Raw genomic sequence first — 14298 nt, forward strand, 5'->3', positions numbered from 1 at the left:
TGATGCCGTTGATCTCTGCTGCCAGCATAGTAAGGAGGTGTGTGGGATTCCTTGTGCGCAGTAACAACGTGGGTGGCCTTACCAGACAGGCTTTGGGCAGAGGTGGAGGACCGAGACGAGGTTGAGGAGACAGAAGCAGTGTAGGAACTTCTACATACAGAGGATTGACGCACAACTCGTGGGGACGGTAAGACTTGTACAGCAGACCCTTCTCCATCTCTCACCATAGTTACCCAGTACCCAGTCAGTGACATGTAACACCCCTGTCCATGCTTACTGGTCCAAGTATCTGTGGTGAAATGCACCCTGTCACACACAGAGTTTCTCAAGGAAGCGGTGATGTTGTGTGCGACATGCTGGTATAGCGCAGGCACATCTTTCTTAAAGAAGTAGTGGCGAATGGGCATCTGGTACTGGGGCACTGCGACGGACATAAGTTCTCAAAAATCCTCTCTCTCCACCAGGTGGAAAGGCAGCATTTCTGTAGCCAACAGCTTGCAGATGCTGAAATTCAACCTCTTAGCTTTGTCATGGCTAGGAGGAAATGGTCTTTTACTTGTCCACATCTGAGGGACCGAGAGCTGTCTGCTGTGCTGAGACAGCATTGAGTAGGGTGTCCCTGGCAAACTGGTCTGTGAAGAAGGTGCAGGCAGAGACATAATGTTGCCTTCATCCCAAGGTGGTACTCTCAATGTCTAAGAGAGCTCAACACCAGCAGCTGTTTCCACATCCAAAACAACTGACGACCTGCCACTTACACTGCCTGTTGCGGATAAAGAGGTGGAAGGTCTGCGCCCAAAAGCATGTGTGACTGCTGTCCCCCACAGTCACAGAGGATGAAGAGCGCACGGATGCACTTGATGGGGCAGACGGTGGTTGGCCCACCCCGCTAGGCCACATTGTAGCACAGTGAGCTTCCCACTGCGACTTATGTTTCATATCCATGTGAAGGTTCAAGGACGAAGTACTCAAACTAGTGAGATTTTGGCCTCTACTTAGAGATTGGCGATAAATCTTACAGATGACATGAGTTGGGTGATCCTTTGCGATGTCAAAAATGATCCAGTCTAGGCAAGGTTTGGAGCCCATGTGACCTGCAGAGCCACCTTGACTTCTGCTCAGAGGCAGAGTTGTGGCTGAGGATGCAGTTGTTGAAGTGCTTCCAGTACTCCGTCTCTGTCCAGGAAGGCACAACCTAGCCTTGTCGTCAGTAGCATCCTCATCCACCTCCTCTGCTGACCTCATTGACTGGCTGACTGTGGGTTGACAGTAAGTGGGATCTCCAACCTCATCATCACCCTGTGTGTTCTCACTCCCCTCGTCTTCAGAGACAACCTCTTCCTGCCCTGACCGAATAGTAAAGTTGTCGTTCCAATGAGGTATCTGAGTCTCATCAGCATGTTCGCCATTGTCTCCACCAAGAGGAGTTACAGTTTGGGATTGAGGGTTTACATTCTGCTCAGAACCTTTTTCATCTGGGCCTGGATCCGACTCCCAAAACATCTGGGCATCAGTGCAGATCATTTCCTTGTCTGGACTCACTACAGCTTTGGAGCAGACCTCTGATTCCCAGGCTATAGTGTGACTGAACAGCTCTGCAGACTCAACCATCTCTGTTATCCCATACTCAGCAGGGTGGGTGGAGAATTGAGAGCTGGTAGGAAGCAAGTGCGATTTGGGTGACACCTCAGAGGACTGGAGTATTTGGGATGTGGAAGTTGAGGTGGAGGAGAGGCCACTTGATAGAGCACATAAGATCCATTCAAGCACCTGCTCTTTTTGTGCCTCATCTACATTTGGTAGCGATGATCGTGTCCGTAAGAAAGGGATCATATTAGATTGCCCACGGAATGAAGTTGACATCTTACTTTGGCTGGAAGATGGTCTTTCTTCAGCAGATGTTAGTGTTGTTTTACCACCTACTCCACGGACACAAACTTTTTTTCCCTTTCCAAGATGCCTGTTCCCCTTTCCACCAGCATCTGACCTTTTGCCACTCATTTTGTATGTGAACAAATTGGCAACTCTGCAGTTGTTGGCAAAAAAAATTAGAATGGAAATCGAGCAGAGCTGAGTGGCCAAACACTGCTACTATGCCCAAGGGATTGCTTGGGGTAGCTGCAGTAAAACGTTGGCTACTGGATAGCCAGTACAAAATTGGCTACTGGAAAGACAGGCGGTCTAGCTTTCTACACAGGAGTGCTACAACACTGACTACCAGACACTGCTACTATGCCCAAGGGATTGCCTGGGGTACCTGCAGTAAAAAAATGGCTACTGGATAGACAGGAGGTGTAGCTTTCTACACAGCTGTGCTACACTACCTGCCCAAAAGGATTGCCTGAGCTAGATTTGGCCAGATGCTGTGAAAAACACTTGCACAGCACTGGCACAGACCTGCCTGGCAAATATTGCTAGGAACTGCTCTAACCTAGCCCTCAAAAGGGCTGAAATTACAACTAGTCCCTACTCCCTAATCCTATCTCTCTATTAAACTTTATAGCTCCCACAGCAGCAGTAGCGGTGACTGACACACAACTGCAGCACTGAGGTAATGGTGGTAATGGGGAAAATGTCCTGGTCTTATAGGGCAAGGACATGTGACATGCACAGCCAATGACACATGCCCTTGCTTGTGTACAAAAAATGCACCTTGCTGTGTGTGTGTGTGTGTGTGTGTATGTGTGTGTGTGTATGTGTGTGTGTGTGTGTGTGTGTGTGTGTGTGTGTGTGTGTGGTTGGCTGACAGCCTGCACCGCCCCACTGTACAAGCGGTTAGGGAAAAAAAGGAGATCGCCATTACTTCAGCAGCACTGATCTAAACCCCGCCCCCCCGCACACTATACACTGAAGTTGGATTTTAGGCCAGGGCCACACAGGGACTAATGGGCTCACGCTGGTGTGACACCCTGGAAAAACCAGGTAGTCACAAATAGGCCCCCGCATAACACATTCCCCACTAGGAAACACACAGCCAACCAGAAACCCTAGTCACCCCCCTTTAGGGAAAGATAGACACACCAGTGGTTGGGACACGGTGGTTGGGACACGCCCACCCAGGGGTCCAGACAGCTCTGGGTGGGAAAACAAGTGAGATTAGTCTGAAGTTCAGTTTGGAGAGTAGTGTGGGCTGGAGCTACGTGTAGCTCCAGCAGGAAAGTTCAAGTTGAACGGTACCAGGGTAGGAGCCCTGATGCCACTGGCTAGGAGGCAGACGGTAGTCTCCGTCAGCAGGAGACCGGAAGACGGCTCGGCAGAACCGAAGTGGACCGGGACATGGTTGTAGCCAGCTGGTACCGACAAGGGGAACCGACCTGGAAACCGTAGCACAAAGGGCGGTACTCGGACCCTGAAGCCAGAACCGGAAACAAGTGGACTGGTTAATTCACCGATTGAGGCCAGGACTAGAGGTTCTGTCCCACCCAAAATCCCTCATAGAAGACAACAGCCCACCGATAGGGATAAGAGGTCTCCGCCAGGGCCCATAGATCCCACGGCCCTACGTCTGCGGGCACGGCTCCTTAGGCCACATCCAGTTAGGAGCGGACTCCTGAGTTTCACGCTAGGAAGTCACCTTACACAAAACAGTGCAGAGAAAAGGATAGAGACCACCAGCCAGCAACCGGCCACGGCACCGGCCACCATCACCTTGGTTTAACAGAGACTTGTGTGGTTTATTAACTGTGAGTACACAAACACTCCCTGCGGTCACTATCCCCTGCACAGAGACAACGGGTCCCGGGGCCACCATCCCTACCCACGAAGGGGTTAACACCTGGCTGCAAAACATCTCCCCCGGGTGCCCTACCACAGCAACGGTGGTGTCCCACTTCACCACACACCGTGGGTGGTGTCACGAACTTACTACGGCCTACCCTGTACATCTATGTTCCCCCTTTCATTCGGCGTGTCCACGAGACCCCCGAGTCCAGAGACCCTAGAGCCACCACCCCAGACGGCCCGGACCCGAGCACTGCCGGCTGCTGGCACGGGGGCGGCACACTGTCACTACAGCAGAGCCGAGTGTCATACGAGTGTCCCTGCGACTGAGGTCCGTTCGTGCAAGCAGACCTCAGCAGCAGGGTGCGGGCCGATGCTGTAGAGGGGCGGGTCGGCAGGGAGGAGGGGAGGGAAGGATTTCCAAAGCTTTTCAACATAAATCCTTTATTCTGCCTAAAATGTGATGATCATAATTAGAAAACAGCAATGTAGCACACAGTAAGATTATAGGTACGTTTTGTGAAGGTAACAACAGTCACCAATCAGTAGGAAGTGTACAGGACTTTGCTTTGAATGTCTTCAGCACATCTGCAGCCACAGGACATCACTAGTCTCTCACACTGCTCTGGTTGAATTTTTGTCCACTCTTCTTCCAGTCTTTTCCACAGTTCGACTGTTGTGGGTTTCTTGGCCATAACTTTTTCACCAAGGATTTCTCAGAAGTTTTCTATTGTTTTTAGATCAGGACTCTGGGCTGGCCATTTCATTGTTTCAATGTTTTCTGTTTCAAGGAACTGCTTTACCTGTTTTAGCGTTTGAAAGGGGGCATTGTCCTGCATGAAAATTGCTGGCTGAGTGAGTGATGAATGCAAGTAAAGAACCATGTGTTTTTGAAGACGTTTCTGATACACACTTGTATTCACTCTGCCATGTAGCTGTATGAGAAGTCCAACTCCTGCTGTAGAACAAATTCCCCAAACCATGACACTTCCTCCACCACCTTTCACTGACTTCTTAACACACTTTGGGTTGAGTCTTTCCCCAGTATGTCGATAAAAATAATTTGTACTTTGTAGCGCCATCTTTTGCTGTGATTACAGGTGCAAGTCGCTTGGGGTATGTCTCTATCAGTTTTGTACATCGAGAGACTGAAATTCTTGCCCATTTTTCCTTTGCAAATAGCTCGAGCTGAGTGAGGTTGGATGGAGATAGTTTGTGAACAGCAGTTTTCAGCTCTTTCCATAGAATCTCGATTGGATTCAGGTCTGGACTTTGACTTGACCATTCTAACACCTGGATTTGTTTATTTGTGAACCATTACATTGTAGATTTTGCTTTATGTTTGGGATCATTGTTTTGTTGGAAGACAAATATCCATCCCAGTCTCAGGTCTTTTGCAGACTCCAACAGGTTTTCTTCAAGAATGGTCCTGTATCCTCCATCGAACTTCCCATCAATTTTAACCATCTTCCCTGTCCCTGCTGAAGAAAAGCAGGCCCAAACCATGATGCTGCCACCACTATGTTCGACAGTGGGGATGGTGTGTTCAGGGTGATGAGCTGTGTTGCTTTTACGCCAAACATGTCGTTTGGCATTGTGCCCAAATAGTTAGATTTTTGTTTCATCTGACCAGAGCACCTTCTTCCACATGTTTGGTGTGTCTCCCAGGTGGCTTGTGGCAAACTTTAAATAACACCTTTTATGGATATCTTTGAGAAATAGGCCAGATTTGTGCAGTGTACGACTGATTGTTGTCATATGGACAGACTCTCCCACCTAAGCTGTAGATCTCTGCAATTCATCCAGAGTGGGCCTCTTGGCTGCATCTCTAATCAGTCTTTTCCTTGTTTGAGATGAAAGTTTGGATGGATCTTAGTAGATTTGCACCTCCTTGCATTTCAATATGATCGCTTGGACAGTGCTCTTTGGGATGTAAGTTTTGAAAATCTTTTTGTAACCACATCCGGCTTTACACTTCTCCACAACAGTATCACAGACCTGCCTGTTGTGTTCCTTGGTCTTCATGTTGCTATCTGTGCTTTAAACAGAACACTGAGACTATCACAGGGCAGGTGCATTTATATGGAGACTTGATTACACACAGGTGGCTTATATTTATCATCATCATTCATTTAGGACAACATTGGATCATTCAGACATCTTCAATGAACTTCTGGAGTGAGTTTGCAGCACTGAAAGTAAAGGGGATAAATAATATTGCACACCCCACTTTTCAGTTTTGTTTTTTTTAAAAAGTTTAAAATAAGCAATACAACTTCCCAAATGTGTCCCACTTGTTGATTCTTCACCATGACATTAAAATTTTTATCTTTATGTTTGAAGCCTGAAATGTGGGAAAAGATTGAAAAATTCAAGGGAGCCGAATACTTTCGCAAGGCACTGTATCTCAGACATTGGGGGATCAATACCTTTCATATTCCACAGTTAACAACTGGGTTGCCAAATTTTAAACAAGCCATTTCAGCACCAATGATGAGAAACAAATGGTTGTTGTTCCGCAGATCGGCGATTCTGTGCACAACCTCATACTGGAGAATCTATGAATTTCAGCCTAAGCAATGGCAGACATCATGGAGATTTTCCGAGAATGTGTTTGTGTCACTATCCATCAACATTTGGACATGAGAAACTATCTGCAAAGTGGATCTCCAAATGTTTGACAACAGATCAGAGAAGCATACGAGTGAAAACTTCCCGGTCCATTTGTCAGCGTTTCCGGACTGATAAGAACTTCCTGGATCGACTGGCCTCTATTGATGGACCTGGATTTATTTGTATAACCCTGAAAACAAGGAACAGTCAAAAGAGTGGAGGCACAGGGGTTCTCCTCATCCTATTAATGTCAGACTATTGTATATTGTGCAATCATTTAAATTATAGGAGGTTTAAGTCACCTAGTGAGCTAAAAATATGCGAACAAATGTAAAAAAATGTTATAAAAGTATATATGGTATTGCCACATGAATACATTTATTTAATGAACACAATAAATGCTGTAAAGAAAAAAAAAAGTCAGAATTGAATTGTTCTTAGTTCTTTGACTCTTCCAGACTCCGTCTCTTCTTATCTATGGGATTGCCAACCTCAAGAGCTTTCCAATTTGGTACTGGCTCAATGGCTACCAGGGCTCTGACCCAGTCCAGCTCCCAGTCTCTCTCTCAAAGCCCGCCACTACACTTCTCTCCCATTCTCTCACATTCGCAGACACTTCTCAGGGGATATCTCCTCACTCATTCTCTTAGGTATCTCTTGTTCTCCTGTTCTCCCCAAGTTCTTCACTTTCTCTACATCCCACAAATTTTGGGCAGGGTTAGACAACTACACAGTACAGAGGGGAGCGTCGTCTCTGCTGGCTAGTCTACAATGCACAGAATACCAGGGAGCACGGTCTCTTAAAGTTAGTGTGACATCCCTACAAATGAACCCATATTAAGCCTAGAACGCATACCTGGGGCCTCGCAGGCCTGCTAGGTCACTTGTTTTCTATGGTAGATTTCTATGGTTGCACGTTCTAGGGTTAAGGGAAAATTTCCTACCCAACTCCACATATGGCAATCAGAAAACGTCCCTGGATCAATGCTTCATCACAGAATCTACTGACCATAACCCATAATATTATATTTTTCATGAAAGACATCAAGGCCAATTAATATGGGGCTCATTATTTACTGTATGAAAGGCAACAAGGAGGCCATAAAACTGCATGAAAGACTATGTGTGACTCACTATTCTGTATGGAGGAATATGTGAGGCCTATAATACTTTATGGAGAATTATGTGAGCCCCATTATTCTGTATCGAAGACTATGTGGGGCACATTTTTCTGTATGGAGGGCTAGGTGGGGCCCAATATTCTGTATGGAGAATTATGTGGGGCCCATTATTCTGTGCGAAAGGCTATATGGGTCCCATTATTCAGTATGGAATACAATGTGGGCCCACTATACTGTGTTCAGGGCTGTGTGGGGATCACTTTTGGAGCATCATACTGTGTTGAGGCCACCATACATTGCGGGGTGGGTTGAAGAGGGGTGGTACAGGAATCTAATCATACTATGAGTTTGACGGGAACTGTGAGAGTGTCATAGTGTGTTTGGGATAATACAGAAAAAGGGAAAAAACGGGTTTTAGCCGCGCTAAAAAACCACTGATGTTGAGTTGATTAAAATTTCTTTTTATTTCAGCATTTCCAACGCGTTTCCGAGACAAAGTCCGTCTCCTTCCTCAGGGAAAAAAGAAAGAAGAAAGAAGAAAAAAGAAAAAGAAAGAAGAAGACTTTGTCTCGGAAACGCGTTGGAAATGCTGAAATAAAAAGAAATTTTAATCAACTCAACATCAGTGGTTTTTTAGCGCGGCTAAAACCCGTTTTTTCCCTTTTTCTGTATTATTACATTGCCGTGTACGGGGCCGCTGCTTAATACCACGCTGACACTCAAATGCGATTCAAGGGGTTGTGACTGGCACAACCGAAATAGGTGAGTGTTTTCCTACTTTACATTAATCAGAGTTATATCGGGTAAGACCCTATCTGCGCCTTTCTCTCTCCCCCCACCTTTAGTACCCAATAGTGTGTTTGGGGGCACATTTGTTGGCATCATACTTTATGTGTGCAATAAAATGGCCCTCTAGGACTTCAATAGGAGAAACATTAGTTTGTAATGGCTGCAAAGTTGTGAGATATGCTTTTCTAGGATGCAATTAAATATTAAGGTATTTTTTGGGGGAAGCAACAAATTAGAACTTCTGGCCCCATGATTGGCATGTACACGCCTGCAACTACCCAATTCTCTGGTCATTTGATCTCACTCTTAAGTTCTATTAATTAAAATGTACTTTGTTCATGGGAGACCCTTTTAAGTTTATTTCCATACTAAATATCAAAGTTGTCTAAGTTTTCAATATTGGCCCTCTGTGTATTTGAGTTTTACATCCTTTTGTGTAGAAATAGAGGATGCCCCTTATCAGCAATGCAGGTTTAGGTGTACACAGATCATTATACACACCTCTGTACTGTCACTTCTTATATTTGTATATTGGAATAAGATTGCACATACAGTTAGGTCCAGAAATATTTGGACAGTGACACAATTTTCGCGAGTTGGGCTCTGCATGCCACCACATTGGATTTGAAATGAAACCTCTACAACAGAATTCAAGTGCAGATTGTAACGTTTAATTTGAAGGTTTGAACAAAAATATCTGATAGAAATTGTAGGAATTGTACACATTTCTTTACAAACAATCCACATTTTAGGAGGTCAAAAGTAATTGGACAAATAAACCAAACCCAAAAAAAAAATTTTATTTTCAATATTTTGTTGCGAATCCTTTGGAGGCAATCACTGCCTTAAGTCTGGAACCCATGGACATCACCAAACGCTGGGTTTCCTCCTTCTTAATGCTTTGCCAGGCCTTTACAGCTGCAGCCTTCAGGTCTTGCTTGTTTGTGGGTCTTTCCGTCTTAAGTCTGGATTTGAGCAAGTGAAATGCATGCTCAATTGGGTTAAGATCTGGTGATTGACTTGGCCATTGCAGAATGTTCCACTTTTTTGCACTCATGAACTCCTGGGTAGCTTTGGCTGTATGCTTGGGGTCATTGTCCATCTGTACTATGAAGCGCCGTCCGATCAACTTTGCGGCATTTGGCTGAATCTGGGCTGAAAGTACATCCCGGTACACTTCAGAATTCATCCGGCTACTCTTATCTGCTGTTATGTCATCAATAAACACAAGTGACCCAGTGCCATTGAAAGCCATGCATGCCCATGCCATCACGTTGCCTCCACCATGTTTTACAGAGGATGTGGTGTGCCTTGGATCATGTGCCGTTCCCTTTCTTCTCCAAACTTTTTTCTTCCCATCATTCTGGTACAGGTTGATCTTGGTCTTATCTGTCCATAGAATACTTTACCAGAACTGAGCTGGCTTCATGAGGTGTATTTCAGCAAATTTAACTCTGGCCTGTCTATTTTTGGAATTGATGAATGGTTTGCATCTAGATGTGAACCCTTTGTATTTACTTTCATGGAGTCTTCTCTTTACTGTTGACTTAGAGACAGATACACCTACTTCACTGAGAGTGTTCTGGACTTCAGTTGATGTTGTGAACGGGTTCTTCTTCATCAAAGAAAGTATCCGGCGATCATCCACCACTGTTGTCATCCGTGGACGCCCAGGCCTTTTTGAGTTCCCAAGCTCACCAGTCAATTCCTTTTTTCTCAGAATGTACCCGACTGTTGATTTTGCTACTCCAAGCATGTCTGCTATCTCTCTGATGGATTTTTTTCTTTTTTTTCAGCCTCAGGATGTTCTGCTTCACCTCAATTGAGAGTTCCTTAGACCGCATGTTGTCTGGCCACAGCAACAGCTTCCAAATGCAAAACCACACACCTGTAATCAACCCCAGACCTTTTAACTACTTCATTGATTACAGGTTAATGAGGGAGACGCCTTCAGAGTTAATTGCAGCCCTTAGAGTCCCTTGTCCAATTACTTTTGGTCCCTTGAAAAAGAGGAGGCTATGCATTACAGAGCTATGATTCCTAAACCCTTTCTCCGATTTGGATGTGAAAACTCTCATATTGCAGCTGGGAGTGTGCACTTTTAGCCCATATTATATATATATAATTGTATTTCTGAACATGTTTTTGTAAACAGCTAAAACTGTGTCACTGTCCAAATATTTCTGGACCTAACTGTATGTCTTCCTTTTCCCAAACTAAATAACCCCAAGTTTGATAACCTGTCTTGGAATTGAAGACTACACATTCCCTTTACCATGGTCGCGCTTTTCTACACTTGCCCTAGTTCAGGTATGTTCTTCTTATACACCAGAGACTAAAATTGTGCCAAGTATTTTTAGTGTGCCTGACTAGTAATCTGTATAGAGCAGACCAAAGCAAACTGCGGCCCGGCCTCAGGTCATATCTGGCCCATGGATGTTCCAGTCTGGCTGTGGGATACAGGCAGACAATGGGTTAAAGACAGTACCCCACAGGCAGGTCTATGACCTCCGCCGCATGCCAGACGCGTACCAACGTAGTTGCTATTTCCATCCATTGGATGCAGATAGCAGTGAATACATTGATGGAGCTCCTTCTTTCACCAAACACCATGAGCGACTGAGATAGCAGACTCGATGACGTCACTTCATCACATCTGCTTTGCAGATAGACATTGCAGCCAGTGGCGTAACTAGAGTTTGATGGGCCCTGATGCGAAATTTGGACCAGGGCCCCCCTCTACGTACCCCGACACTTAGGGTACGGGATAATGACACTAACACTTGGTGCACAGGATAATGACGCTGACACTTGGCTTTTACCCTCAGCACCCAGATTTCCCATGATCTGAAATCCCTCTTTCGATCAGCACCCAGCTATCCTATGTTCATATCCATTTTGTCCTCAGCACCCAGCTTTCCCATGCTCTGCTACACATCTTACCCTCAGCACCGAGCTTCCCCATAACAGAGCATGAGAAAGCTGGGTGCTGAGAGATGTATAGCAGAGCATGGGAAAGCTGCGTGCTGAGGGAAAGAGCCTTTTCCCCCTCACCACAAAACATTACCATCCCATGCTTGTATCTTTGTCCCCCTTGTATATAGTTCTCCAAATACTATAATGGCCCCCACATAGCCTTCAATATAGTATAAAGGGTCCAACATAACCCTTCATATATTAGAATGCACCCCCATAATCCTCAATGTATTACAATGCATTTCCCATAGTTCTCGATGTATTATAATTCACCCCATAGTTCTCCATATTTTATACTGCACCACAGTCCTCCATGTTTTATAACCCCCATAGTCCATGTATAAGGTAGGCTCCAAAGTCCTCCATGTATTATAATGCGACCCCATAAACCTTCATATTGTATTATGCAGCCCCATACTCCTCCATGTATAATACACCCCTATATTCCATGTATAAGGTGTCCTTCATTTTGTATAATGCAGTTCCATAGACCTCCATGTATAATGCACCCCAAGTCAATGTATAAGGTGTCCTTCATGTTTATTATGCAGTCCCATAGACCTCCATGTATCATGCAGCCAGCCCCCGCCCCCCAGGGCCTCAATGTGTCATGCAGCCAGCCCCCCCAGGTGTCATGCAGCCAGCCCCCCCTAGGGCCTCCATGTGTCATGCAGCCATCCCCACCAGGTGTCATGCAGCCAGCCCCCCCCCGGGCCTCCATGTGTCATGCAGCCAGCCCCTCCAGGTGTCATGCAGCCAGCCCCCCCAGGGCCTCCATGTGTCATGCAGCCATCCCCCCCAGGTGTCATGCAGCCAGCCCCCCCAGGGCCTCCATGTGTCATGCAGCCAGCCCCCCCAGGGCCTCCATGTGTCATGCAGCCAGCCCCCCCAGGGCCTCCATGTGTCATGCAGCCAGCCCCCCCCCCCAGGGCTTCCATGTGTCATGCAGCCAGCCCCCCCCAGGGCCTCCATGTGTCATGCAGCCAGCCCCCTCCAGGGCCTCCATGTGTCATGCAGCCAGCCCCCTCCAGGGCCTCCATGTGTCATGCGGCCAGCCCCCTCCAGGGCCTCCATGTGTCATGCAGCCAGCCCCCTCCAGGGCCTCCATGTGTCATGCAGCCAGCCCCCCCCCCCAGGGCCTCCATGTGTCATGCAGCCAGCGCCCCCCCAGGGCCTCCATGTGTGATGCAGCCAGCCCCCCCCCCCAGGGCCTCCATGTGTCATGCAGCCAGCCCCCTCCAGGGCCTCCATGTGTCATGCAGCCAGCCCCCCCCCCCCAGGGCCTCCATGTGTCATGCAGCCAGCCCCCCCCCCTCAGGGCCGCCATGTGTCATGCAGCCAGCAAAATAAAAAAACAAGTACCTCTCTTCTCCTTCCGACCCCTACGACCGCGGTAGTTACGCCCCTGCTCCCCATACAGCCTGCACCCCCCCATATCACAGACACTACACCCCCATATGTCACACACCCTGCCCCACATATCTCACCCTGCCTGTACCTCAACTTACCCCTCTCAAACACTCTGCACCCCTTCACAACCTTCTGTCAAAGTCTGCAGCCCTCATCTGCCACTCACCCTGCACACCCCTCATGTCCTCTCTTTTTTCATTACGAGTCATATGTCCAAAATCGTTCAGGAATCAGTATCTTCTCCTGCTTTCTCCCCGGCATCCTGTGTCTCCTCCCACACAGTCACATGGGCGTGACATCATCGCAGGTCCTGGAAGGATGGATTCCGTGTGCTGTGCAGGAGCACTTCTGCTCTGCCGCAGGTCAGAGAGCCTCTCTCACAGGCCGGCCCCCTAACGGTCGCGCAGTCGGCCACTACATAGTGGCACTACACATAGGGGCCCGGCAGCCGGCTCTGCAGAGCGGCTGCCGGGCCCCTATAACCCTGCGGGCCCGGTCGCAGTGGCGACCTCTGCGACCGCGATCGTTACGCCCCTGATTGCAGCAGAGACTGGCTTTGAGTGCAGCGGCGTGGGAAGAGTTGAGTGCATATTTTTTTATGTATGTGAAATGTGTGGCTGTATATAGGTGGGCTATGTGGGGGCTATATAGGGGCTTATACTTTACATAGAGAGTGCTAAGTGGGGCTCATACTATATATAGGGGTCTATGTAGGGGCTAAAACTGTACATAGGGAGGTTATGTGTGGGCTCATGCTGTATATAAGGGGCTATGCAACAGTTTTTACTGTTCTTTTTGTATATAGTGGATGGGTGGAGGCTAATTCTCTATATAAACTGTGCATGGGCTCATACTGTATTTAAGGTGACTATAGAGGCTCATACTGTATGTAGGGGCTTGTGTGTGGGCATAGCCTCCTATATACATTATTTGTGGGGACTCATAAGATAGATAGTATCAGCATGCATAATTCTGCTCAATATTCAGTGATACAATTAATATTAATATAAATTAATATAATATATTAAAATTAATTTCAGCCTATTGGTTAGGATTTCCACAACAGTTATGGTCTCCCATATGGCCCCTTGGGGAAAATTAATGACCCAGCTCTGGTATAGAAGCAAAACTATGTTCTTGCTATTAGTATCTATGACACTTATTTCATCCCATTATGTTATAAGCAGCTGGCAGCAGCTTCCGGACACTGATCACTAAGCTTGAGTTTGCCATCCACCCATATGACCTAGTCTTTTTCAGTGACAATTTTAACCAGTGTTTAACAAGTACATAATGTGTCATCACAAAATGACCTAATGTTTAAATCAGGATTCTGCATTACATTATTTATTTGTTTTCCAATTTTTTGGCAAGGTTTTTTCTTTGCGTACCACAAAGCAAGATTATTAATCTTGCAATTTTACCACAGGCCAATGGGGTATTTGTTAAGCTCAATCCTGTCATTCCTTAACGTTTAGGAAGAGTTTTCAGCAATGCTTTTTATCATTACTGGCAGGATTATGACAAGTAACATCCAGTAACTGCTGATAAGGCTTTATTTACACATCAGTATTGTTGATCAGTATTTCATCAGTATTTCAAAATCAGGAGTGAGACCAATGGACAGAACAAGGGTTAGTTTTCAATTAGTTTTGATCCAAGTTCCTCT

This window comes from Anomaloglossus baeobatrachus, chromosome 4, assembly GCF_048569485.1.
Source record: "Anomaloglossus baeobatrachus isolate aAnoBae1 chromosome 4, aAnoBae1.hap1, whole genome shotgun sequence".
Taxonomy (NCBI): Eukaryota; Metazoa; Chordata; class Amphibia; order Anura; family Aromobatidae; genus Anomaloglossus; species Anomaloglossus baeobatrachus.